Source organism: Eretmochelys imbricata, chromosome 28, assembly GCF_965152235.1.
Source record: "Eretmochelys imbricata isolate rEreImb1 chromosome 28, rEreImb1.hap1, whole genome shotgun sequence".
Lineage (NCBI taxonomy): Eukaryota > Metazoa > Chordata > Testudines > Cheloniidae > Eretmochelys > Eretmochelys imbricata.
This window is the reverse complement of record NC_135599.1, coordinates 7,592,787-7,617,575: the sequence shown is the minus strand read 5'-3', so window position 1 is coordinate 7,617,575 and position 24,789 is coordinate 7,592,787. Positions and strand designations below refer to the sequence as shown.

Genomic DNA, 24,789 nt, shown 5'->3' with positions numbered 1-24,789 from the left:
GAGGGGCAGGAAAGTGACTCTCTGCGCCGGGGGCCCCAGGGAACCTGTCCCTGGTTGTTAGAAAGCGAGATCGGACCTAGTTCATGACTGCACCTGCCGGGGTCTGCTCCGGGGGCACAACTGGGGAGGGGTGTCGGGGGGGTCGAGCGCGGGCCCCCAGCGGGGTGTCCCCTGGGTGCGTCTGGGCTGGCGGGGTCAGGAAGGGAGGGACGAAAAATGAGCCAGAAATGGGGAGCAAGCGGAGGTGGGGGATGGGGTCATAGGAGAGGGGAGGTTTGGGGGGTCAGGATCGGTGCGGGAATCCCACCCAGTTTACACACGATCCTTGCTGGTGTGGAGCCGGCCCTCCCTCCGAATGCCGCTCCACTTTCCCTGGATTCGACAGACTTTCCCCAAATGTCTTAATTGCCACTCCTCTCTCCAGGACTCCGCGCCTCCCCCCCACCGCCCCGCCCCGGCCCCACCACACGCACACACCTCTCCCCTCCCCACTGTGACCCCGATTCAAACCCATTTCTCCCAAGGATGCCAATGCGCTGCTCAACCATCTCGAGAGCCAGGCGGCAGGCGGCCATCTCGGTGCATAACAATCCGGGGAGCGCATCCTTCAGCTGTCCTTCCTAAACAGCCCCCTTCCCCGGGTTGCCCCCAGGAGCGGGGGAAGCCGCTGCTGAGGGTTCGTTTACCCCCATATTTTGTGTTCCGTCACAGATTTCAAAGGCAGACGAGATCGCTGGGAACGTCTGGCCTGACCTGCTGCATCGCAGAGTCCTGAAAATTTTACCCCGAGAGTCCCACGGCCACCTCGACACCTTCTGGTTGCTTCGAACGGGCCCAGCGCAGGGGACGCCCCCAGTCAAGAGGCCTTGCAGGCCGGACTTGGGGGCAAGGGGGATCGTAACCCCGACATGGGGGCCGATGCTGGGAAGAAGGGTCCTGCCACCTAGAGCCTGAGGGCGTGTGGCCATGGTCCGAGCAAGGGTCCGACCCGCGGCAGGGCTAGGGCCTGGACAGGAGGTCTGGGACATGTGAGGAACAGACTGTGAACTTCCCTGAAGTTTTCTAGAGCCGCTGGCTGTGATGTCCCCACGTCACAGAGTGGGGTTGGGGCGTTTTCCTTTCCCCTTTCCCATTTTGTCCTTATTTTTTAACATTGGCTGCTGTTTAATAAAGTATGCTTGTCTGAACTGTATGTAACGATCAGTGGGTCAGGGAAGCATCCAGTGCAGAGAGAGCACCCCGGAGTGGGGACACCCTAGCCCCTGCCCTAAGTGCCCATGACGAGACTGGGGGTCGAGCTCCCCGGGAATCCTGGACCCAGCCTTGCTGGGGTTGTGAGGACTCTGCCACGCAGGAGAGTGGAAGAGACTCGGATCCTCCCGCTAGCCCACTTCACCGGGGTCGTGTATAGGCCGGGAAAAGTTCCCCACAATAGCGGGAGCGTTTCCCCGCTCACATAAGCATAAAGCTCAGCTCGGCACTGGCCACGAATGGGAGACGAGAATTGTCCCCCTGAACCCCAAGTTTGCAAAATATAAAAAAAAGGGACCCCTGAGCATCACGGCCCCCGCTCTGCCGTACAGGCTAGTTTGCGGGAGCTCGGGGTCTCGGGTCAGAATGGCATTATCTGGCAGTTACTGGATTCACACGATGGGGATTAATGGGTTCTATTTAAATATGCCCTTTGAGGGTTTGGAGAATGCTGGAGAGGTTAAATTGCCCAGAGCTGGGGAGCAGGGTGTGGTCCCAGGTAAGCAGTAGTTGTGGTCCGGTGAGACCGAGCAGGTGTGGGGATTGTGCAAGCTTTTTACGTGCATCTATAAAATTTAATGAAACCCCATTTTCAAAACCACCCATGGCTGGGAATGTAAGAGGAGCTCTTTGAGTCCTTCATAATCCTCAGGAAACTTGCTCCAACACTCTTCAATCACAGGGAGTATAGCTCAGTGGTAGAGCATTTGACTGCAGATCAAGAGGTCCCTGGTTCAAATCCAGGTGCTCCCTGGGCAGTGGTTGCTTTTTTAATGGAAACACATTTTCATGGCCACCTCCAGTATCTTCAGGAATTCCACTGAATGGGGGGTGCTTGAAATGAATTTAAACACGTAACATTTTCCTATGCAAATGTATCAAAACTTAGCAAACCTGTCCAGCCGCTGAAATCAATTCCAGTCCCCTGTGGCTCTAGTTTGTGTTTTCACCGATTGAACAAAGGTATAACATGATGCACACTGGCAGGTCCTTGTTCTCCAGGGGCTATGCTGTGCAGAAAAACAAGACCCACATCCGGTTGGGGCTAGGAGTCTGATCGGTGCACCTTGGTGCAGGCTAAAGTCACCAGCACCCTGGCTCCTTCACATTCATCCAGCAGCAGCTGGGCCCCCAGGACAAGGCATGAGAAGAAGCCAGTGGCTCTGAGCAGGAAAATAGCCACCAAGAAGCTGGTCAGAGCTGCCAGGATCCCCAGAAAGGCCACCATGCCCCGGGCCAGGAATAGCCCTAAGAAAGTGGTGGCTGCAGCAGGGACCAAAATGGCAGAGAAAAGGTCTAAGCTGCCAAACCCAGAAGGTGGTCAACATCCCACCTAAAACCAAGTCAGGCGAGAGCCAGGCTAAAGCCAGGCCCAAAGCCAGGGCTAAGAAGGTGGCCCTGAGAAAGAAGTGAAGAGGTTTCCATGGGGATAACTCCTGCCCCCCCAACGGCTCTTTTAAGACTCACCATGGGCCTCCCAGAGAGAGCCAGGTCCCTCAGGCAAACAGCCCCACGGAGAGTGAAGGGAGGCGGTGACCGCAGGGAGTGTTTCTCTTCCAGAGGGGAAGGGCTGTGTTTTGTGAAACACCTGTCGGGTGATGCACTGACAGGGCGGCTGCCCATAGGTCCTGCATGAACTCGTTCTCTTGGATCGGAAAGTCAGAACCAGTTAAGTCAGAACCAGCCCTGGCGGGAGTGTGTCCCTGTCACTTCACCAGCTGTACAATAGACCGTGTCTGCATCTCAGCTTTGTAGAATCTGAAATTAAGGACCCCTTGTGCAGTCGTTTAGTCTTTGAATGGGCTGGGACAAAAAACAATAAATTTCACAGCCAGACACCAGCATAATAGAAACTTTAAGTTACTGTGCATTAAATCAGATGTTCTTGATGGCGGGGGGGGGGATAGATCGATTACTAAAGAAACAAACTCTTGGGAAGTAGCCATAAGGACAAACCTTTCTGTGTTCATAGAATCATAGACTATCAGGGTGGGAAGGGACCTCAGGAGGTCATCTAGTCCAACCCCCTGCTCCAAGCAGGACCGATCCCCGACTGAATCATCCCAGCCGGGGCTTTGTCACGCCTGACCTTGTTTAGCGGTACAAATCGCACCCTGGGCTGGCCAGAGAATGGACATAGACGCTGAGCTGCCCGGGAGCAAACCCTGGCTTCCCAGCTGCAACTGGACCTGCGGCACATGTGGGGTTTGGGGTTTAGTGCCTGGCCCCAGTGCTGAGGCCATGAATGGCCGCACGGTGCTATGGCACGAGGCCCGCACACCCTCCAGCTCTCTGGGTCTGGGAACCTGTCTGGGCTCCGAGCTGACAGGCTGCCACTTGCTCGCCCAGCCTGCCGTGTGGCAATGAGTCCTTTTGCTCGCACGAGGGGCACCTAGGAGGGTCATGCCCCCCCAGAGGCATTGGTGGTATAGTGGTGAGCATAGCTGCCTTCCAAGCAGTTGACCTGGGTTCGATTCCCGGCCAATGCAGGGATGCATTTTGTCCTTCTCTGGAATTGGTTTAATGTCAGTCACACTGTGTGATAATCACATTATCAGAGGATTCCTGGCCCTCATCCCAGCAGGTCATTAAACACACAGGGGCCAGTGACCTGTGGGGCAGCTTCCCCCGGTGTGCCGGCTGGAGGCTCAACTGCATCCCGCTGGACGGAGCCAGCGGCCATGGGAATCGGGACAAGCGATGCGGGACGTGCGGCTACGCCAACGAGACGCGACCCCCAAAGAGCCTAGCAGCTGCGACGCAATGCCACCCCCGATCGCCCGGCCAGAGCCCTCCCACCATCCATGAGGAAGGTCGCCGTGAACTCCGCCATCCCCGGCACCGACAGCCAGCTGCGACCGGACATCGTCATCCCCAACGAGGGCCAGAAGAAGGTCGTCATGGTGGACGTCGCCTTGCTGTTTGAGAACAGGACCCCAGCTGTCCATGGTGCCGGAGCTCGAAATGGGGAGAGAGACGCCCCTCTGGCCAGCACCCTGAGAGCTAGGGGTTACCAGGTCCAGGCACACGCACTGATCGTCAGCACCTTGGGCGCAGGGGACCCCAGAAACGAGCAGGTCCCCGCTGAGAGGATGCGGAATCGGCCAACGCTACGCTCAGCTGACGCGGCAACTCCTGGTGTCGGATGCCATCGGATGGTCAAAGGACATATCTACATAGAACACATTACCGGACATCGGCAATGCCAGGAGGGATGGTGCCGATTTGAAGCACAGTCAGGAAAGTAACAAATACTTTCCTCCTGGATCGTATTTTCCTCAGTTACTGAGGGACAATCTCCACTCATTGGTATAGCTTGCTTTCCACAACCAAATCTCTGTACAACTTTTCATGAGTGATGTACCCAAGTATTCGGATTCTAGTAGCTAAACTGTATTGTTAAATCTATTCACCTAAATTTGGGTTATTACTGAGTATGTACTCTATGTTTCATCCGACTTTTAAAAACTAACTGTGTATTTGTGGATAATCTAAGCGCTATACCCAGCTGTACAGATAGTCATCTCTCAACCTAGGCATTAGATCATTTCTTTAACATTAGCTTTAATAAAATTTTTAAATATGAGAAAGTCAGAAACTGTGGGAACATGCGTCTGTATCTCCTTGTCCTTCAGTGTGTGGGTAGATGTCACGTCGGGGTCACCCGTTTAATTAGCTGTTCGGCTGTGTGTGTGTGTTCTCTTTGTGTTCCCCCTGTGTCCTGCCCCAGCTCTGCGCAGACAGACAGCAAACCGCCCAATGACCACAAGATCCATTAAGGAACGAAGGCACCAGGCCATGTTTATTGTCAACAAAGCACAGTACTAGTATCCCGCAGACCCTACCGGACCACTAAGACATGTACGCCCGTAACAATGGACTAGCTCAGTGAATGGCAGGACTTTCCGTTCCTCCCTAGTCTAGACAAAGACATTCCCTCTGAGATACATCTTTATACCCCGACACACACAAGTTACGTACTGCCCCTCTGACATAATTAGTTACTGCCCCCTGACGTGGCTAGTTATCACCCATCACCTTGTACACTTTGGTTCAATCAACACACCTCTATTACGTACTGTCGCCCTGGCCTTATCTTTGAGGAGGGGTCAGTGTGTTCCTGTTACCCTCGCGGCATGGTTTCGTACCATCCTTGACATCGGGATGTGTTTGCGTGAGTGCTCTGTGCCCAGCGCTTCTTAGGGAAGTGAATTTTTGCAATATCAGCCCTGTTCTTGCCCGAGTCTGTGAGCAGGTCCTGCCTTTTGCTCACAGCTTCTTTTTGCTTTATATCAGTAAAGCTTTGACCACTACTTTAGCCCAGGCTTCAGGCCTCTGGTACAAGGGCTTACGTCTACACGCTCTCTTCCTACGACACAGCGTTGTCATTCCGGCTGTGTGAGGTGTTTGTACTATGCTCCCGCAGGCTGGGGCCGGGGGGGAACAGAATGATAAAGTTTTGGATCCGTTTTTGCCACTGCTGATTCTTTTAATGCTACAATAATAACGACATAAACAAAAGTTAAGCATCAGTGTGGACACGAGAACACATGGCCGTAAACTGGGCCATCAGCCGGCTTAGCCTTGAAATTAGATGAAGGTTTCTAACCATCAGAGGAGGGAAGTTCCTTCTAGCCTTGCAAGGGGAGCCGTGGGGGCAAAAAGCCTAACTGGGTTCAAGGCTGAGCTGGACGAGTTGATAGAGGGGATGGTGGGATGGGACGGCCTACAATGGCATGTGGCTGATCTGCGATGGCTAACAGCAAATATCCCCAATGGCCATGGATGGGACACTGGGTGGGGAGGGCTCTGAGTTACTACAGAGATTTCTTTCCCAAGTGTCTGGCTGGTGGGTCTTGCTCACAGGCTCAGGGTCTCACTGATCATCATATTTGGGGTCGGGAAGGAATTTTTCCCTGGGTCTTTTCTCTGGCTCATCTGCCTGAGAAGCTGCCAGGCTGTACCCCGACATCCCTGTGCAAGGGCAGCTGCCAGTTCCTACCTCCTGAATATAGCAGTGACTGTCCCCACCTGCCACGTGTGGGACTGGGGCATGAGTCCCTGATTGGAAAGCCATGATTTTGACACTAACTCAGACCCTCCTGCTGATCTGCTCTGAGCCAGTGTCACCTTTGGGTGAGCTAGAGTTTATGTCATAGCCATAGAAAAACACCGCAAGACCCAGAATTTAGTCTCTAAGGGTTTTCAGCTAGGATTGCACGGAGCCAACCTCCCCACATTCAAGTCCCCAAAAGAACAAAACTTAATTCTTAAGTGCCAACTTTATAAAAACTTACAATCAAGAAACATGAATAATAAATAACTGTAATGTAATTTCTACGACATCACATGGCTACTTTATAATCCACCTACGTTATCGTCACCGTTATACAGAAAACGCCCATCTAAACAGTCCTGTCCCCACAGGAACACGGCAAGAAGAAACTCAGAGTTCCCCCACACCTGAGGCAGAGGTCACGCGACTCTCAGCTTGAGTCTTTGATCACCCAATCTATACAGTCTGCTGAGCCAAAAGCAACCTCTTCCCTCCCAGTTTCCCCTTGCTTGGAGAAATCTTCAGCTGGAATCTAGGCAAACTCTTCCTCCTCCAGACTCACCCGCCAGCAAGCCAGCTGAGCTGGACCAATCAGGGCTCTTTCTGAGCTGCAGCATCTCCTTCGTGGCAATCCAGACATCGGCTCTTCTTTGAAAAATCCACCCGGACAGGGGCTCAAGAGAGAGGCAATGTCCAGAAAACCCTGAGGTGTGATCACCCTACCCAGGGGACCCCAGCATGCCACTCACGGCAGCCCCAGGCCTTTTCTCCCTTCTTGGGAATCAAGGTCACTTTGCTGCAGAGAGAGAAAGAAGCCGGACCCCCCCCCCCGCCCAGGTCTGACTCAATGTCACGATTTCCCAGTGTCTCCTTGGAAGAACCCAGTGTCTCTTTAGTCCCAGGTGAATGGAGTAATTCAGTTCCCCAGGGAGCCGTTCTGAGGCCTTTACGCTCGTTCCTTAAATTACGGTGCCACCGTGTGGCTCTTTCATTTCCCTCCTCCTCAATTTCAGACAGAAACAATTTTCTTTGCACAAGTCACTGAATAGCAAAAATCTCTCTGTGTCACTTCTCTGACCCAGGGCATTAAATTCCACTGAAAATTTCTCTCCTACAATGCAAATAACAGATGGGACATGGCTACCTTCTGCCCTGAAAGTGGAATCATGATGTTCTTTCTTTCTTTCTTTCTTTCTTTCTTTCTTTCTTTCTTTCTTTCTTTCTTTCTTTCTTTCTTTCTTTCTTTCGCTGCTGTTATTTCATGGAACATATGGGATGAAAGAAGAGGGTGACTTTACTCCAGGGTGGCAATCCCAGTTCCAAAGGAAAGCCTGGCCCTTGCATTTGACATCCCTGATGTGCTGGAGATATGGCTGGGAAAGGGACTGTCTGAACGCCCAAGTTGGAGAATTGACAACTATCTACGGCGACATCACTAACCCCCAACACCCTCTAGTCATGCTCCGGACAGAAGGGAACTTTGCACGCCAAGAATTCTTATTCTTCATAGAATCCTAGAAGATCAGGGTTGGAAGAGACCTCAGGAGGTATCTACTCCAACCCCCTGCTCAAAGCAGGACCAATGCCACTAATAGACAGAGTGATGCTGCAAGGCAGCTGGGAATATCAATGGCTAGAAAGGAAAGGAGTCCTTGTGGCACCTTAGAGACTAGCCAATTTATTTGAGCATAATTCATTTCCACTGCATGCCATCCGATGAAGTGAGCTGTAGCCCACGAAAGCTGATGCTCAGATAAATGGGTTCGTCTCTAAGGTGCCACAAGTACTCCTGTTCTTTTTGCGGATACCGACTAACACGGCTGCTCCTCTGAGACCAATGGCTAGAAGTAACTTCCCAAAAAACCACAACTGCCGCGTGGTGAGAAAACTGGGCGTCAGGGATGCTTGAGGCCAAGTGGTCAGGCCTCCCTGTTAAAAAATCCATTCGGGTCTGCCGACACAGGTTCGAATCCTGCTGACGATGGAGCAGCCATGTTATTGTTGCTGTGGTTTAGCGTCTGACCATCCGCGACCCCTGTGCCGGACCTGGGTCTAATCTCCCCTCTTAGATCCCGGGGAGGGTTTCGCCGTGTGCTAGGAAGGGCGAGAGGAAAACAGCCACCACAGACACAGAGCTTGAAGTCCCCAAGTCTAATCTTTCTGAAAGCTACGGAAGTCTCCAATCTTACTAGGACGGGCAAAAATCAGGTGACAGTAACGGAGGGCTTTGTCTGCACCCTGCAGCTTTCAGCAGCAAGCCTGTGTGGACACACACGTCCAGCCCCGCGAGCGGCCTTAGCTTTGCGGGCAGGAGAGCGCTCCTGCCGGCAACGCTGCGTTCACACTGCCGCTGGCGTCGGCAAAACTTTTGGCTTTCGCCCCGGGGGGGGAGCTTTATAAAGCACCCGTGAAAGATAAAAGTGTTGTTGACAACTTCGCAGTGTAGACAAGCTCTTATCTGGCTTGATCAGAGCAGGTTTCGGGGGTTGTTTAGCCTTTGAAAAATGCAAAAAGGACAGGAGGACTTGTGGCACCTTAGAGACCAACCAATTTATTTGAGCATGAGCTTTCGTGAGCTACAGCCCACTTCCGCTGGATGCATCCGATGAAGTGAGCTGTAGCTCTATGGAATCTATGGAGAGTCCTCTCCCCTGGGCCTCTTGGGATGACGGTGGATGACGATGGAGAAGGAGGGAACCCCTGCGTCCTGGCAGGACTGAATGCTTCGAGAGCCGAGCTGCAGGTGATTTTCACGCTCCCTTGAGGGGACAGGAGGCAAGCTCAACGGGTTTGGGATGCTGCTGCTGATGGAGAGAAAAAATGCTGGAGTAAACGAAAGCTGAGACCCAATGAGGGGCAGGTGAATGGCAGCTCCACGCAGGGCCACGGCGCTCAGACACCCCAGGTCTAGGCACCCTGGGCTGGGCTAGACAGAGAGCAAAGGCAAACGGGGACCCTGTCCCCTGCAATGTCCCTCTGCTGGGAGAAAGCCCCAGGGATAAGGAGGAGCTGGGTCGGGAGAGGTGTGGAGGGTCCCGGAGACATAGGGGAGCTGAAATCCCTCAGAGTTAGGGGAACTAGGCAACGAAGAATGAAAGGGCTTCACGCCCTGCCCAGCTGGGGCTGAAGGAATCAGCATCTACTGGGGGTTGAGGGATTGACCAAGGAACCTGGAGAACATTTCAATCTTGATCTTTTTTTTTTTGTTGGGTTTGGTTTTGTTTGTGGGTATCTCCCAGGGAGATAACACGTCTTTGAAAGATGCTAAAGCTTTAAACAGAAATGAATGAAAGAAAACAGCCACTCACTGGCACCAGAAGCTAAGGAACGAAAAGCCCCGTGATTCCTCTGTGTTCCTGGGCTCTGAAAAGGGATTTGGATCCACTCACTTTATTGCTGTGGCCAGTAACATATCCGGACAAAACCATTTCCTTGTCATCCACTCCCAGCTTCTGGCAGCTAGAGGCTTAACCCACTCAGACCATGGGGTTGCATCCCTGACAGCCATTGACGGACCTATTCCGTATGAAATTACCTAGTTGTTTTCTGAACCCAGTTATAGTTTTGGCCTTCACAACATCCACCAGCAAGGAGTTCCACAGGTTGAGTGTGCATTTTGTGAATTTAGTTTCCCATAAAGTCTCATGTTCTCCAGTTGAGTGGTGATGAACTGGGTCACATCCCCTCTGAATTGTGCAGATTATAGAATCTCTGACTTTTCCTAAATGCTGTGGGGCAAGTTCCTGAGAAAGTGCAGGGGGAGAGAGAGCAGGAGGGGAATGGCAGAGAGAGTGAAGGAGAGAAATACAGGGGGAGGGGAGAGAAAGAGACCGGGAGCACAAAGAAACACTCAGTGGCTGAAGCCAAGAGGTTGTCCCAGCTCAATCCTGCTCATCACAGGTGTTCAGCGAGAGGGGCAGTAGCAGGTTTCCTATGGCGTTGATGCCTGACCCATTTGCATTTTGAGTGCCAGTTGATCCTGACTGATGAGCTGAGGGTAGTCGGGTTCTTGCCCCAGACTCAGGCGACACAGAACTAAAACCAATGTGTTTCCGATCTTGTTGGGAACCTCCAGGGCTACGGCGAGGATGCTCACACTGAGGGCAAAGCACAGCCATCGTGATTTTTATTTGAATCAGTAAAAGAGACAGAAAAGCTGCAAACCCCAGGCCCAGACAGCAAGAATCCAGGATTGGGGATATCGGGAGTGTCATTCTTTGCATGTGAACTTGGACTTACACACTCACAGCCTTCCTTGAGGACCTGGTGGTGAGAGACAGAGGACCAGCCCTGTCTCTGGCCTGCCCAGTGAGTCCAACGGTCCAAGTTCCTCAGTGCCCAAGATTGATGGTAGATAACAACAGAGCTGAAGGGATGGAGGATGCAAAGCAAAGGCCTTCAACACGGTGCTTTGCCCTGTTATAGGATCTGAACCCTGCCATGAATATTCATTCTCGTGCCCAGCCTTCCACGTCCAAATCTAACTTCCTCACCCTCGTAACACCGGGGTGCACCGAATATTAATACATATTAATGCCGTTTAACTCATTATCACCCACACCACCTATTGCTCCGGCAAGTTGGTGGTTTGAGATCTGCCAACGATTCTATCCTCAAATATCCGAGCCAGTGTCACTTCAGTGTTCCTGCCCGGTACGGTTAGTTCCCAACTCCTGCTATCGAGCAAGCTGTTCCTAGCGCCCCAGAATCTAAGAGTAACCATCAGGCCATGTATCTATGCCAAGGATCACAGGCCTACCATACTTAAACGCTAACTTGCTGAAGCTAATGTCTTACAGGATACAGGCCTGTAGGGGCCCCCTGTTCTGGGGGAATATAATAAAGACTAAACTAGCCCCATAGGCTACAGCGTAACGGTCTGAACTTTGACTCTAGCAATCTGAGCTCAAATATCAGTGGGATCTCAACATCCCTGAGCTCTTCTCTCCGCCCTTTCAGTTATTAATTATTATTATGGTGAAGTGCTTGACTCAGCCATGATCCTCTGCTTACCTAATTGTATTACAGGGTTTGGTTTATTTTTCCTTTACTTCCCTCTCCCTTTTGTTCACATCCTTATTTTTCTAACGCAAGAGAATCTGCAGCACCAGAAACGGTCACAAAAACTTTATGTTTCCGCTTTCTCCCCATCATGCACGGGCAGGAGGCAAACCCCGCCGCCCGCTGGAATTAGGACAAGGAGACCCCAATGCAGGTCCCCACGGTTTCTGCAGAGCCCTGTAAATCCGCGGCTCTCTGGGGCGGTGGGGCAGGAAGTCTCGGGGGAGAAGTGGAGGACGGTGGGTGGTCAGGCACGGCCCTGCGTCACGGGTGCATGGTGGAGCTGTTCGCGGCAGCATTGCAAATCTGTGGACAATGTTTGCGGACGGGATGCGGTTGTATCCGTGCAGGGCTCTGAACCATTCCTACGGCTCCCTCTCTAGTCCGGTTCCCTGCATCCCCCACACCCGGTGTCTTTAATCAGCTGCTGGAATTTAGGACGTAAATTCTCTGATAATTGTGTTGAGAATGGGACTATCGCACGACGTGGCTGAAATTAAACCAGTTCCAGCCAAGGGGAAAAGTACACCGTTGCGTTGGCCGGGAATCGAACCCGGGGCAACTGCTTGGAAGGCAGCTATGCTCACCGCTATACCCCCAATGCAGCTGGGGAGAAGCATCCTCCGAGGGGCCACTTGTGCAAGCGAAAGGACTCACTCCTGCACAGCTAAGGAGCAGGATGAATGGGAAGGCGGCAACCTGTCAGCTCTGAGCAGAGACAGGTTCCCAGAGTGGCTGAAAGATGGGGAGGGAGCTGCTACGTCCCTGGGCCAGGGGTCACCCACCCCTCCCCTCGGAGAAGGGAAATGAAGATAAATCACCAGAATGACGAACCTCAGCGGAGACAGCTCCCTTTAAAGGAAAAGTGCGATCGACGCTCCCTTCTCGACTGTCAGTGCCGGCCTCATTTCGGTGTCCCTGCGCCGGAGGGCTGGGGCGAGCTCGGCACACGGAGCCAGGAATGTGGCCTTGTGCATCCAAAATCTCTGCAGCCCCTGGTCCTCAACCCACACCTGCGCTACGATGCGATCCCACCAGCGGGTGCTTGTTGCTCGGGCCCACAACCGGAGCGTTGCCATCTGCAGCTGCTCCGTGACAGGTACGAGGCTGGGCCAAGATTCACTCAGGGGCTGAGGTTCCTATTTTTGCGGATCTGGGCCTCCCGCACCCTAAAGGCTTGGGAGCAAAAAAGCACCTAAAAAGAGCCCAGTATCGTTTTTTTCTTTCTTTTTTTAATTTCATGACCTGAGGGTGCGTTTTGAATTCATGGGTTTTGAACTCTTGTGGTCACCACGCAATCTTGCGATGGTAGATGTGTGTCCATGAGGCTGTGAAGGCCAAAACTATAACTGGGTTCAAAAAAGAATTAAATAAGTTCTAAGGATCGGTCCATCAATGGTAATGAGCCAGGATGATCCGGGATGCAACCCCGTGATCTGGGTGTCCCTAAGCTCTGACTCCCAGAAGCTGGGGAGTGGATCCCTGGGGATGGATCACTTGATGATTCCCTGTTCTGTTCATTCCCTCCGAAGCACCTGGCCCTGGCCACTCTTGGAAGCCAGGACACTGGGCTAGCTGGACCCTTGGTCTGACGCAGTACGGCCGATCTTCTGCTCAGTAGAAATCACAGTGTATTTTTGCCTTTGAGAAGGATTTAATAGGAGATCGTACACGGGCCTTAGTGAATATTTGGGAACCAAGTCCCACACACAAGCAGTGACGTGGAAAAGCAGGAAGGGCTGGATTGAAAGGCAAAGTAACAGCCGGGAGAGGCAACCCGCATTGGTGCATCAAATGCAAATGAAATTTTGACACCAGGCCAGGAAATGAGTCAGAGGGGAAGTGACATGATCCAACAGACTCAACGTGTGCCATGAAAATAAGAATTAAAATGTAGAATGAAAAATTCCGAATTCAAAAATCACAATGAGAACCCAGGACGTGCTATATTAGAAACACAGAGGTCACGGCCAAAACTTCGAGCTGCTATTTTCTTACGCGTCTTTGCTAGTCCAATACAAGTGTAGACAGCCCAGCGACACCCCGCGGCAGGGCGCTGGCCAAGGCTCATGGATGAGGTGCCGAGAGTCCTGCAAACAACATTTGACAAAGTGAACAGAAGGAGTCAAAGTATCTTAGTGCCCGGGGAGGGGGGCAGGGAACCCCAGCAGCGGGCTGGGGTGGGGGCAGGTGTGTGACCGGCTGGGAGACTTCATGCAGACACCTCACCCCACAAAAGGGGCCACCCCAGTGTGTGACCCGGGGGTTTGGGGTGATCTGGCGGACAGGGAGGGGCAGCCAGTGTCCGGGCATTGGGGTGCCCTGGGGCCTTTCAGGACCCAGCCCTGGGAAGCGGGTGCTAAGATGCCCCGTCCTCTGAGAGGGGAAATAACCCCCCCGGCTGTTTGCAAACGCGGCCGCCCGGGCGGGTGTTTGCAGGAGACCCGGGAAGGGGCTGGAGCAGCTGGGGGCGGAGGCAGGAAAATCCTGCGGCAGCTCCGGGCTGGGCAATGCAAGGCGCTGCTCCCCCCATGGGGTCTGTGCTGGGGGGGCGTCATTAACCCCTCCCTGCCCGGCCAGGGGGACGTTCCCCAGCTGGGACCAGCCCCCTGGGCAGTCCCAGGCCGGAGCCTGCAGGTAATTAACCAAGGGCCGGGGGGGGGGGGAGACGCCTCTGCACAAGGGGGCCCCGGTCCCCCCGCCCCTGGGAACCGGCCCCCGGGTTGTTCCCGTACCTGGGGCGGGCCCTGAGCTGCGTTCACACCAGTGACCCCGCTGCCCCCCCACCCGCCCCCGGCTCCAGCCAGGGGCTGCCCCGGGGGAGAGGGGGTCAGATGGGGCAAGAGACCGGGCCCCAGTGGGGTTCCCCTTCGTGTGTCTGGGGGTGCAGGGGCCGAGAAGGGAGGGATGAGAAATGAGCCAGGGAGGGAGGGGACAGACCGTGTGAACTGGGGGGTATGGACCTGGCTCTGGACAGGCCGGAGATGTGGGGGCAGGGGGGTTTCTCTCTGGGTTTGTCACTTCAGTCTCAAAGACTGATTCATTTCCCCTGAATTCTTCCCCTTTCCCCTCCAATTATAAAATATGGGGATAAAATCCATGTAGATCCCGCCCCCCCCCCTTTCTCTCCAGTGATTGTCCCTGTCTCAGTCGTCCTCCCATTTTGCCCCATTTTCTAATTCCCAAAGGTCACAGTTTAAAGTCTCAGTTGTGAGCTATTTCCCCACCCATTTTATCTGCAGCCAATTGTCCTTGTTCAGGTGGGAAATCGTCGCCCCGAGTCATTCCCCCGAACTGGAAGGGGGTTAGTGGGAGCAGCTTAGGGGAGCCTGGAGACGCGGCTGGCTCTGGGGTGGGACGGGACGGCCGATCTCTGCCAGCAACAGGGCATGGGAGGAACACGGGGGGGAAGGGAGAAGTGATTTTTCTCAGTGGCGTAACCAGGCCCAGCTGCCGCCCCCCCACCCCCCCATCTGCCCAGTGCAGCTCCCCACAGCCACCAGCTGCCTGTCCCCTGCCCCTCCCATCCCGCTGCCCCCTCCCCTGGGAATGGCGGAGGTGATGGGGGGGGACCGTTACTTTCTGGAGGTTTATTGTACAATCCGATACAATCCTTTCCCCGCTAATGACTGAATTTCCCTCTGATCGTGGTGTTTTTGTCTTATCTAAAACCCCTCGCGTTTTTTAGCTTTCCTTCCAAATATGTGACCACTGAGCCCAAACACCTCCGATTTCCACCTTCTCTGTCAGGACTGGACATGAATACCAAATCTCGGATTTTGCTTTTTTCTATGTAATTATGAAATATGAATTAAAAGTCCCCTTCATGTCTGGGCGTGTGTCCCCCGGTTTAATTGCCATAACTTCTCCTTTGATTGGGGGGAACCTGTTGCCCTGAGTCATTCTCTATATTGGAAATTGCCAGGGGGATAAATTCCCCCATAATCACCTTTCCCCTCATATGAGAATCATTTGTTTCCCCTCTGTCTCAGCTAAAATGTTTCCTGATGAAAGTGGCTGGCCCCATATTTACTACACACCAAAGCTAGGGGCTGCCCCGTGTTAAGGGGAACGGTGTCTCCTAGCGGCTAACGGGAAGTCGGCTGGACCCTTTCCCCCAGATGCCGTGGGATGAGGGTTCACTCCCCTCCGTGGGCAAACAACTCAGTTTGTTTTAAGAGACAGCTGGACACATTTCCGAGGGTGACGCATGATTGGAATTGCTTGTGACCGTGGGGGCAGGGCTCGGCAGCCCCCCGGCTCCCTTCCAGTTCATGTCTGGTGTCCCTAAAAGCTCCCGCTTTCAGAGCTTTATCGGCCAGCTGCGGGGTCAGGAACACCCACACTGTAGTTTGTGGGGGTTTATTTTTCATCTCTTTCCACTGAAGCGTCCGATTCGGCCATGGCTGGAGACGGGACACTGGACAGGGAGGGCCAGTGCCCTGACGTGGCTCCGAGCTTTCTCTCTCTCAGGCTGGCTGGTTCTTGCTCACATGCTCTGGGTGTAAATGGTTTGCCATCTGTGGGGTCGGGAAGACATTTCCCCCCGGGTGAGATTGGCACCTTGGTGGAGGGGGGAGGTCACCTGGGTCTGCAGCATGGGGTCTGGGTCACTTGCCAGGATTGTCTGTCTGCATCTCTCTCACTTAACCCTTTCCCTGCCCCTGCAGGTGCCCCAGCATCGTCTCGTCTCCCTCGGGCTGTTGCCCTTGGGTCTAATTTTTGGCTGTTGGGTTTAATGTGCGGGTGCTGGGCGGTGTTGGTTGTGTAGCCTCGTTTGATTGACGGGAATAACGAACTGGCATTTCAAACAGCAGTGATTTGCGCTAAGGATTTGGCCTCCCCATTGGGGCAGGGTGAAGACCACTGCTGGGCATATCACTAGCTGGAGGGACACGGGGAACCACTCTTAGAGGGGATACAATCACAGGTTACCCCGCGTCTGTTTGCTCGTCATTTCCCCGAGCAGATAAAGAAAGGCCAAAGCGTAGGAACGTAACAGAAGATGGAGGGAAAGTACGTAACGTCCAGCATCGATAGGTTCCCACTCACATCCCCTTGGGGAACGCTGGAACAGGTAAGGGGATCGTCAGGTGGTCGTCTGTTGGACGTTCCCCGACGCGTCATCCTCCACCACCCCCCCGCCACGCACAAGCTGGGTGTTTACGCCCACTAAGGCTGATACATATGTGTACGGGCATCACCCCCTTTTCCTTATCTGTATTTCCACACCCCACTGAATGTGGGGTGCCCGTTTTCCATAGGCAAATTCTTTAGTTCCTCTTACCCTCGTTAACATTGACATCAATCAGTTACTAAGGTAACTTGTGGCTATTTTAGGATTCCCCAAAATATTCGTGACTGTGATTGCGGTGTTAACGGGTGGGCTGCGGCAGACTTTCCTAAGCGTCAGCAATTAACACATTTTTACTGTAACACTGCAATGTGCGGGGGGCAGGGTCATTGCTTGGGGAATGGATCACGTCAACGTATCTTGGGCCTAAGGCCTTGTCTGGCTAAGCTCCGGATCTTACAGGCCTTAAGCCGGCAGGCCTGTCTTTCCAGCCTTATCTTACCCGTACTCCAAATTCACACTCATCTGTGATACGGACCTGTCCGTCCACACCCCTGGAGTGCCACCCTGCTTACCTTTTACCAAGTCACATCTACATAGTCAAGCCATTAGCTACAGTCCTGTGAGATACAGGAAACCAGACCAGATGATCTGGTCCTTTCTGGCCTTGGTCTCAGTGATTATGACCAGAACTATCCCCAAACCCTGCGACGAATGGCCTCCATGAGCGGTTCCTTCCCCCCAGCGCTGAGATGCAGCCACCTCTGGGGTGGATCAGTGGCCATTGCCTGCCAGTGACAGGGCCTGGAAATTTCTTAAGTATTTGGTTGTCTTTGTGCCCTGCATTCAACTGTTCAAGAAGCATCCCCCAGGGCTCCCTCTGCCGGTGTGGGTGGCCGGCAGGGGCTGGCGGTAACTTTCTATCTGTCTGTCAAACAGTGATAGGAAATCCCCCCAGGTTTTGCTTCTCTCCCCCCTTCACGGCTGCAGGAAGTTTGGGCTGTGGGGGGGAAACTGTTTCCCTGAGTTCTCATCCCAGATGTAGGGAGGTGGGAAGAGGATTCAACCCCCCCCCCCACACACACACACCTCTGCAATCAGCTGTTGAAAAGGATTCTGGCCTCATCCCTCCCGAGCCACGTTTCTTGTCTCATTGAGACCCGTGTTAATCCAGAGTCACCGCGAGGAAGGACAAGGAGTGACTCCAGATTAACATGGGAGTGAATGAGATCAGCAGCTGCCCCTGGAGGCGGCGGGGGTGTGGGGGGTGGGTGTGTCATTAGCTCTGGTTGTTGCTAAAGCAGGGAGAGCTTCTCTCTCTCTCCGCTCAGGATATTGGGGTTCAGCTTCCTGGTTCAGACGCAGCTGATCGGGGAGCCGGCGTGGAGTGACCTTAACTAAAGCTTCCTCCGCGCTCGCCAAGGTGCGGGCCTTCTCCAGCTGACTGGAAGGGCACTGGGGTGGCTGGGGGGGGGATAGCCCCTCCCCAAAATTTGCCTCAGCCTCTCCCCGCCCCCCATAGCCACCACTCCCAATGCAAAGGTCAGACATGACGCAGAAGTGAGGGTGGCCTGGTATGGGGTTGGCACCCTTAATTGTCTGCTGCTGCCGGCAGCGATAGGGGCTGGTACGTAAAACCTACTGGGCCCCCCCCGACCCCCCACCCCCCACCCGCGCTCTGGGGGGGACCTGGAGGTATGGCAAAGGATCCAGGACTTTCATGCACATGGCGCAGCCGAACAAAGGCCGGAGAGCATCTGGTCCGGCCTCCAGTCGCAGCCCCAGTTGCTTTTGAGACGGGCCCGTTCAAACGCCCTCCCCGGCCGAAACGGCTCCGACTTGAACGGCTCAAGAGCAACGGGGGGAGGTGGGGTGTTCCCTTGCACACCGATCGGAGAATGGGGAGGTGTGATCATGTGTAAATGACTAATTTTAAAATAGCATCCAGGGGCATTCTCTGATTTTAAGTAATTAGCTATTACTAGGGTTTAACCAGTAGGTTTTCCCCTAAGTTCGCATTTGTTTGTTCATTTATTTATTGCCTTAGGTTTTTTCCTGTTGATTTTCTGGGAATCAAGGTCACAACAGTGAGGTGCCTGAGCTGAAGCTGGGGGAGGGAGAGCTCAGTGGTTTGAGCATTGGCCTGCTTAAACCCAGGGTTGTGAGTTCAATCCTGGAGGGGGCCATTTGGGGATCGGGGGAGCTGGGGATTAGCCCTGCTTTGAGCAGGGGGTTGGACTAGATACCTCCTGCCAACCCTGCTAGTCTAAGTTTAAAACTCATCTGTCTGTGTATCTTTTTATTCACCTTTGGAGCAGAACATCGATAAAACACACGTTTAAGTGCTTATGGTTAAGAAAATAAAGGTGGGCCCACAAGATGTATAGTGCAGGACCCCCCACCCCCAATTTTCTGTCTCGCTCACCTTTGCACCCCATTTCCCCCCACCGGGAAGAATCTGCTGCCACCCCTGCCCGTTGGTACTAGACCCCAAGGGCAGCCCCAGGCTCTGCCAACATCAATTCCTGAGCCAGACTCCAGATAATTCAGAGAGGCCTCAGGGAAAGGGCTGGGGACAGGCAAAGTCACATGCAGCCCCTCCGGCCCCCCCATTTCCCCTCCTGTTAACGATGGCAGGAGCTGGTCCAGCCCGGAGGGAGCCAACAGATCAGACTCTCCCAGCCAGAGCGGGAGGGAGAAGGGACGGGGGGAAGGGGAGAGATGGGGAAAGAGGGAGAGAGACTCCCAGGACTCGAACCTGCCCAGACACATTGGTTGCAGCATCTCTGGGCAGATTCCCTTCCCGGTGAACAAGGTGAGGGGCAGAAAGAGGAGAAGCCAGTTCCCTCCTCTCCCTATTCCCCCCGCTGGGGTGTGGGCGGCCCTGGGGAATCCCCCCAAATGACTCCTGCGGTTCTGCTCTCTTCTGCCCTTTGGGCCAGAGTCTGTGTCACTGGGAGAGTTTCAAAATCTCCCTCAGTTTCGTGCTGCTGGGAGGGGGCTGGGGCCGGGTAATAGAAACGGGACCAAGCGTTTTCTCAGCCTGGCCCCAGCTACAAGGTTTGTCTGCAGGGAAAAGCCCCTGGGGGGGAACTGTGCTGTGAGGTGAACTCAGCCCTGCTCTGACTGCCTCCCCTTTCCCCGTCCCAGGCTGCCGAGCCCTGGCCAGGGCTTGCTCCGGCTGGTCCCAGCCTCCCCGGGGACAGGGAGCGGAAACAGGGGCCATGGAGCCCGCTCAGGTAGGGATCCTGGTCGAGAGAGAGGAGCAGAAACTCCCCAGGAGGGAGGAACTTGTGGGGAGTTTGGTCTGGAGGTGGGAGAGGGCAGGAAACAGCCAGGGTGGATAAAAGGAGGGGGCCAGGGTTGTCCCCGTGGCTGCTAGGGGACCCCACTTGTCCTGCTGGTCTGGCTTCTAGCCCGGGGCCCTCTGACCAGCAATCCCGGTCTGCTCAGCGTCGGACCCTGGTGCTGTGTCCCGGGGCTCCTTCCTACCCTACCTCTCTGTCTCCTTGTCTAGCCCTGGTTTCCCTCCAGAGCTTCCTCTCTTCCCCCCCCCAGCTCCTTCACCCTTCGCAGGCTCCTGTTGGACTCCCCAGTGCCGGGCAGGACCCCAGGCTTCACCCTTCCCCGGCTCTCTTACTTGTCCCTGGCCAACTCCCTCTCCCCCCAGGGAGGGACTGCAGAGCTCTTCCTGGTTTAGACTCCTTGCCGGCCCCTCTCCCAGCTGCGGTTAGGCTTTATAATCCCTGGCTTGCCTCCAGGGGCAGCCCATATGGTGAATTGGCCCCTTCTGGCCCACAGTAACCCCCACAGGGCATGTGTGGGGTGGACACCCCATCCTAGAGAGACTGCTATGAAGGGGGCACCCCCCAGTGAGACAAGGGGAGCTGCCCCCTTCCCTCCCTTCCAGCTGCTGGCCACGGGGATTCCTCCGGGGAGAACGTTGCTGGGGGCTCCACCTCCTGTACTGGCCTCTGGCTAGTAGGAGTGTGGCAAATGTGAAGACCCCTCTTTCCCTTTCTCTTCTTGGAGGGGTGAGGGTCTCTCTCTTTCTCCCCTCACCCCGATGCCTCCTGGCTGCTCTGAGCAGGCTGGGGGTGGGACTCTGCTGACTGTGAGCCTCCCAGAGTTTGCATTGAGTTGGACCTGCTCCCCGGTGACTAGTGGGGCTGTGAGTGGGGCAGCAGGTCCTGAGCGGGGGGCTCTTGCTCTTTCAGGGGCCGGTGACCTTCGAGGCGGTGGCGGTGTATTTCACCGAGGAAGAGGGGGCTCTGCTGGACCCCGCTCAGAGAGCCCTCTGCAGAGACGTCATGCAGGAGACCTATGAGACGGTGACCTCGCTGGGTAAGGGATTCCCGTCCCCGCGGTTCTTGGAAGGCGGAAATGAGGAGTTAAGGTTCACGTCACCCCCACAATGCCACCTTAACTCTGTCCTGTCTCAGCAACACCCCACCATGCCAGGGACACACACCCCAGCCCCGTGCCCTGCCCCAGACCACTGGGAACAGAGCCCAGGAGCGGAATAGCACAAAGTCTCACGCCCGGGCTCGCGTCTGGCGTGGGGAACGGAAGCTGCCTTCGCTCTGACACTGAGCCTGTTCCATACGCTCCGTCACAGACGTGCAAAATATCCCTGTATTCGAGAGAGGTTGGAGCCCTGGGCCTGGTGCAAGACCGGAGGCCTGAATCAAAGTGAGCAAAACCCCGTGCTGTGCACCAAAGTCAGGCCCCGTCACAAAGCAGGTGCTTGCTTATGAGTTCACTGTCCGGTACGTGAGCTTGGCCAAGGCATGGCTAGCATTGCAAAAACCCAGGCATTCCTAACTAGTATAAGGTACTGGCTATTCATGTGAACACATTCCTGGGAGATGGGTCAGGAACACACCGACCCCGAGTAAGACAAGGGTGTGGGGACAGATGGCAGTAAATCTCTCCGAGCGCCTTCGTCACTGAACGGAGCCTGTGGTCTTTCTGGGGAGTGCTCCTGGGCTCTGCTGGGCCAGCGATCTGTGCGGGGCTGGTGCAGCGTATGGAGAGAGAGACACGCACACGCCAGCCGACAACGGTTACCAGCCCTTCACCCGCTCCCTAAGGATTCCTTCTGAGTCATTCCTTCACTCCCCCTTGCTGAGCCCTGGAGCCCCCGAGGATGTCTGCCACCCGACGGCTGACCGTCCCCCTGGTGAGACCACACCCTTGTGCTCCTTCCTGGGCACAACCTGCAACGCTCAGCGGTGACACGAGGCAGACGGGGGCCAGCAAGCGTCCAGGCACCTCTCTGCGTCTCCTCGTCACAACTCTGCCAAGCTGCTCCAAGCATCGCTGGCGCAGGGCACAGAGCCGGGGGGCAGGCTTTGTATTCTGTGTTGTAACTGAAAACGATATATTTGAAAAACATCCAAAAATATTTACAATAAATTTAAATTGGTATGCTGTTATTGTGTAACGTTGCGATTACTTGGGATTAACTTTTTGGAGTTGAGTTAATCGCTTAAATTCAGTGGGATTGACAGCCCTCGTTCCATCGCCCTCGGACTGGCATTTTCCTCAGAGTGACCCCTTGGTAAAAGTTCTTCTCAGCTGAGAGAGAGGGGACATGAAGTCCGCTGGTGAAAGAAGGGTCATGCTGTTTCTTCTCGTCTGTGTCTGTTGAGATTTTCCTGCCTGTCTGCCTTCTCCCTTTTGCTGTTGGATGATCCTGTTTACAGCTTATATGCAAATTAAGTCAAACACACATTGCTTTTCTTTGGGTCAGACCTATTTACCAGCTTCTGTCCGGGGCAGGGCTGTGGGGTTTTGAACATGGGCTAACGTCGTACGGGGGAATTTCATAACTTTACACACGACGTTGCTACATATATTTAATTACGAGAACACTGACCAGCCTGTTAAGAGTTCTCAAACGATCCCTCACCTGATGTAATTTGCACACAGATTATCGCAGTGGTGTGCAGGGTTTGAGTGCAGGGGAGCACTCCGTCCCAGGAAAATTCCTAGATTCAGAGATTTTTAAGGCCCGGAGGGGCAAGTTCCTGCTGGACTGAGATGAAAGCCTTGTGTGGGACGACATCATCTCCCAGAAAGGCGCCCAGCCTGGGTGATTCCTCTGCTTCCCGTGGCAGTTTGTGACCCTTTGCATCACCCGGAGTGAACGATTCCCCGGCGCTATTGTCTGCTCTGCAGTTGGGGGCAGAGTTAAGGTTGTCTTGAGGGGAGCTGGGGAAGGCTATGCCTCCATGACTTGATCAAATAATCAAGGGATAGCCGGGCACGCGGAACGCTTGCGGGGAGGGTTTTCAGGGGGGTCGCTCTCGGGAGTGAGGAGCAGGGCCGGGCGCCTCCGGAGCAGGGGTGTCCTCCCCCTCTTCCCCCTTCGGCTCTTTGGCCACCTGAAACCACTGCTGCAAATGCCCGGGAGTGACGGAAGCTCCCTAAAAGTGTGGGGGGGCCCACCAGCATCCGAACCATGGCCCCCACCCTCGCCCCGCCCCTTCACCCCAAGTCCCCACCCTCGCACCTCCTCTTCCCCCCAAAGACCCCCCCACTCGCTCCTCTCCACCCCCTGCTCTGGCCCCCCTGGCTCCCCCAGTCTGGCCCCCCGGTCCTGCCTCCTCCCCCGACTTGGAGCCGCCCCGGCCAAGCTGCGCTCGCTCTCTCTTACACACTCACACACTCCATCTCTCTCACTCCCCCAACACACACCCCCTCCCCACAACACGCACTTGTGTTGTTGCTGTTGTTGTTATTCTGGGTAGTTCCTCTCGAAATGCTCAAGGCACAAACGTTCTCTTTTTGTAATTTTGATTCTTTTAACGTTCACGAAGGATTGCAGGGCTGTTATTTTCGTTTTTCGCCCGGTCTGTGCATTTCATCATTTTATTTCTCTCTTATGCTTAAAATTTAATTCTTTGAGGGGTGAGGGCTAAAATGCCCAACCTGTCCTGGCTGGAGTAATTATCGTCATTACTGTGATTACCGTGTTGTGCTTTGTCATTCATTATTTAAAACGGTACAATCAAATAACAGTATCCTCCTAGAGTGTAAATTTAGCTTACAGTGCTGGTTTAGAAAACATTAGCTAAGCCCATAACTGTAGACTCTCTGCAGATGAAGGTCGCTTATTTTCAAATTGTATTTTTAGTTACAGCTGTAAAGTAACTTAAAATTCCTGTGAAAACAAAGGCAGCTCCAAATATATTAACAGCAACGATGGAGTCTAACGTCAGTGAGTCACGTACACGGTGGTGTTCGATAAACATAAACGCCAGAATAATTAGACAAATAAATTCCTGTTCTTAATGCGAGAGAGAAAAAAACACCTTAATCACGTATGTTAAAATTAAGTAAATGCATTTTTAGTGGAGTGAAAAACAATTGACTACAACAGAGCAGATAATGTGCCTGTTAGAGAAAGTAAGCAGATTTTATTTATTTTTATTTATCTCTACGAAAGACAGCGTACAACATATCAAACGTGTGTTTCTGAGATCTATGCTAAAGCTCCAGAACTGATATTTCAAGGTTTGGGATTGGGAATATCTTGCTGTATGAGCTCCTGATTGCTCTAAATTGACATGGAAATTTAAAATGTGGCTTTAACTGGAGTTTGTATATATTGTTCTTTCTTTATATAACAATTAGATACAGTGCTTCTGTCAGCTAATTCCTCAGTAGTTATCTGCAACAGAACCCTAGAGTTTTCAGGTGCCTAAGTAGCCCCTGGAATCACAGTTAAAGTTGCCCCCCGTTCCCCAAAATCGGAAACGGTGCCCCGGTGAGTCAGGAGTGGCCAGAGGGCTGTGGGAGGCCGTGGGCTCTGGCAAGATGCAGCCCCGTGAGACAGAACAAAGCTCGCCCGGAGCCGCAGGCCAAGTGCCAGGCGTTGCAAGCCACGGCAGCTGCGCAGAGGTCAGGGTGGCAATGCACCATAGACCAGGCCGCCTTTACTTCCGCACGGCTGCTGGCGGTGGCGTTGCCTTCAGAGCTGGGCGCCCAGCCAGCCCCGGCTGCGATCAGGCTGCCTGCCAGGGCTTAGTTTGTGCCGAGGCTGAAATGAAGCACTGGGGGGAGGCAGTGGGGTCTGGAGGTGCTGGGGAACCCGCGGGGGGCCTGGGATGACGGGGCAGGGGGACGCCAAAATACAAGTTCACCCAGGGGGCCGTTTCCCCTAAAGCCAGCCCTGGTGAGGAGGGTCTGGTGCGGGTGGGAAGGGAAGGTTTCAAGGAGGCAGCGATTTAGGGCACTCCACTGGGACTGCTTTTTCCAAAGTCTGTAATGCCCTGTCCCAAGGCAAAGCTCAGAACCATCCCTCCGTCCTCATCCTCCTTGGCCTGTCACCCTCGACGCC

The 24,789-nt window shown here is 54.1% G+C and overlaps 1 protein-coding gene and 2 non-coding genes across 3 annotated transcripts in view; all 3 read left to right on the top strand.

The window, feature by feature from the left end:
- LOC144258244 (uncharacterized) overlaps nucleotides 1-24,789 on the top strand; it is a 222,074-nt gene that overhangs the window by 92,295 nt on the left and 104,990 nt on the right.
- Nucleotides 1,933-2,004, top strand: TRNAC-GCA (transfer RNA cysteine (anticodon GCA)). Its single transcript has one exon. It is a non-coding gene; the product is annotated as a tRNA-Cys (tRNA).
- On the top strand, nucleotides 3,669-3,740 carry TRNAG-UCC (transfer RNA glycine (anticodon UCC)). Its single transcript has one exon. It is a non-coding gene; the product is annotated as a tRNA-Gly (tRNA).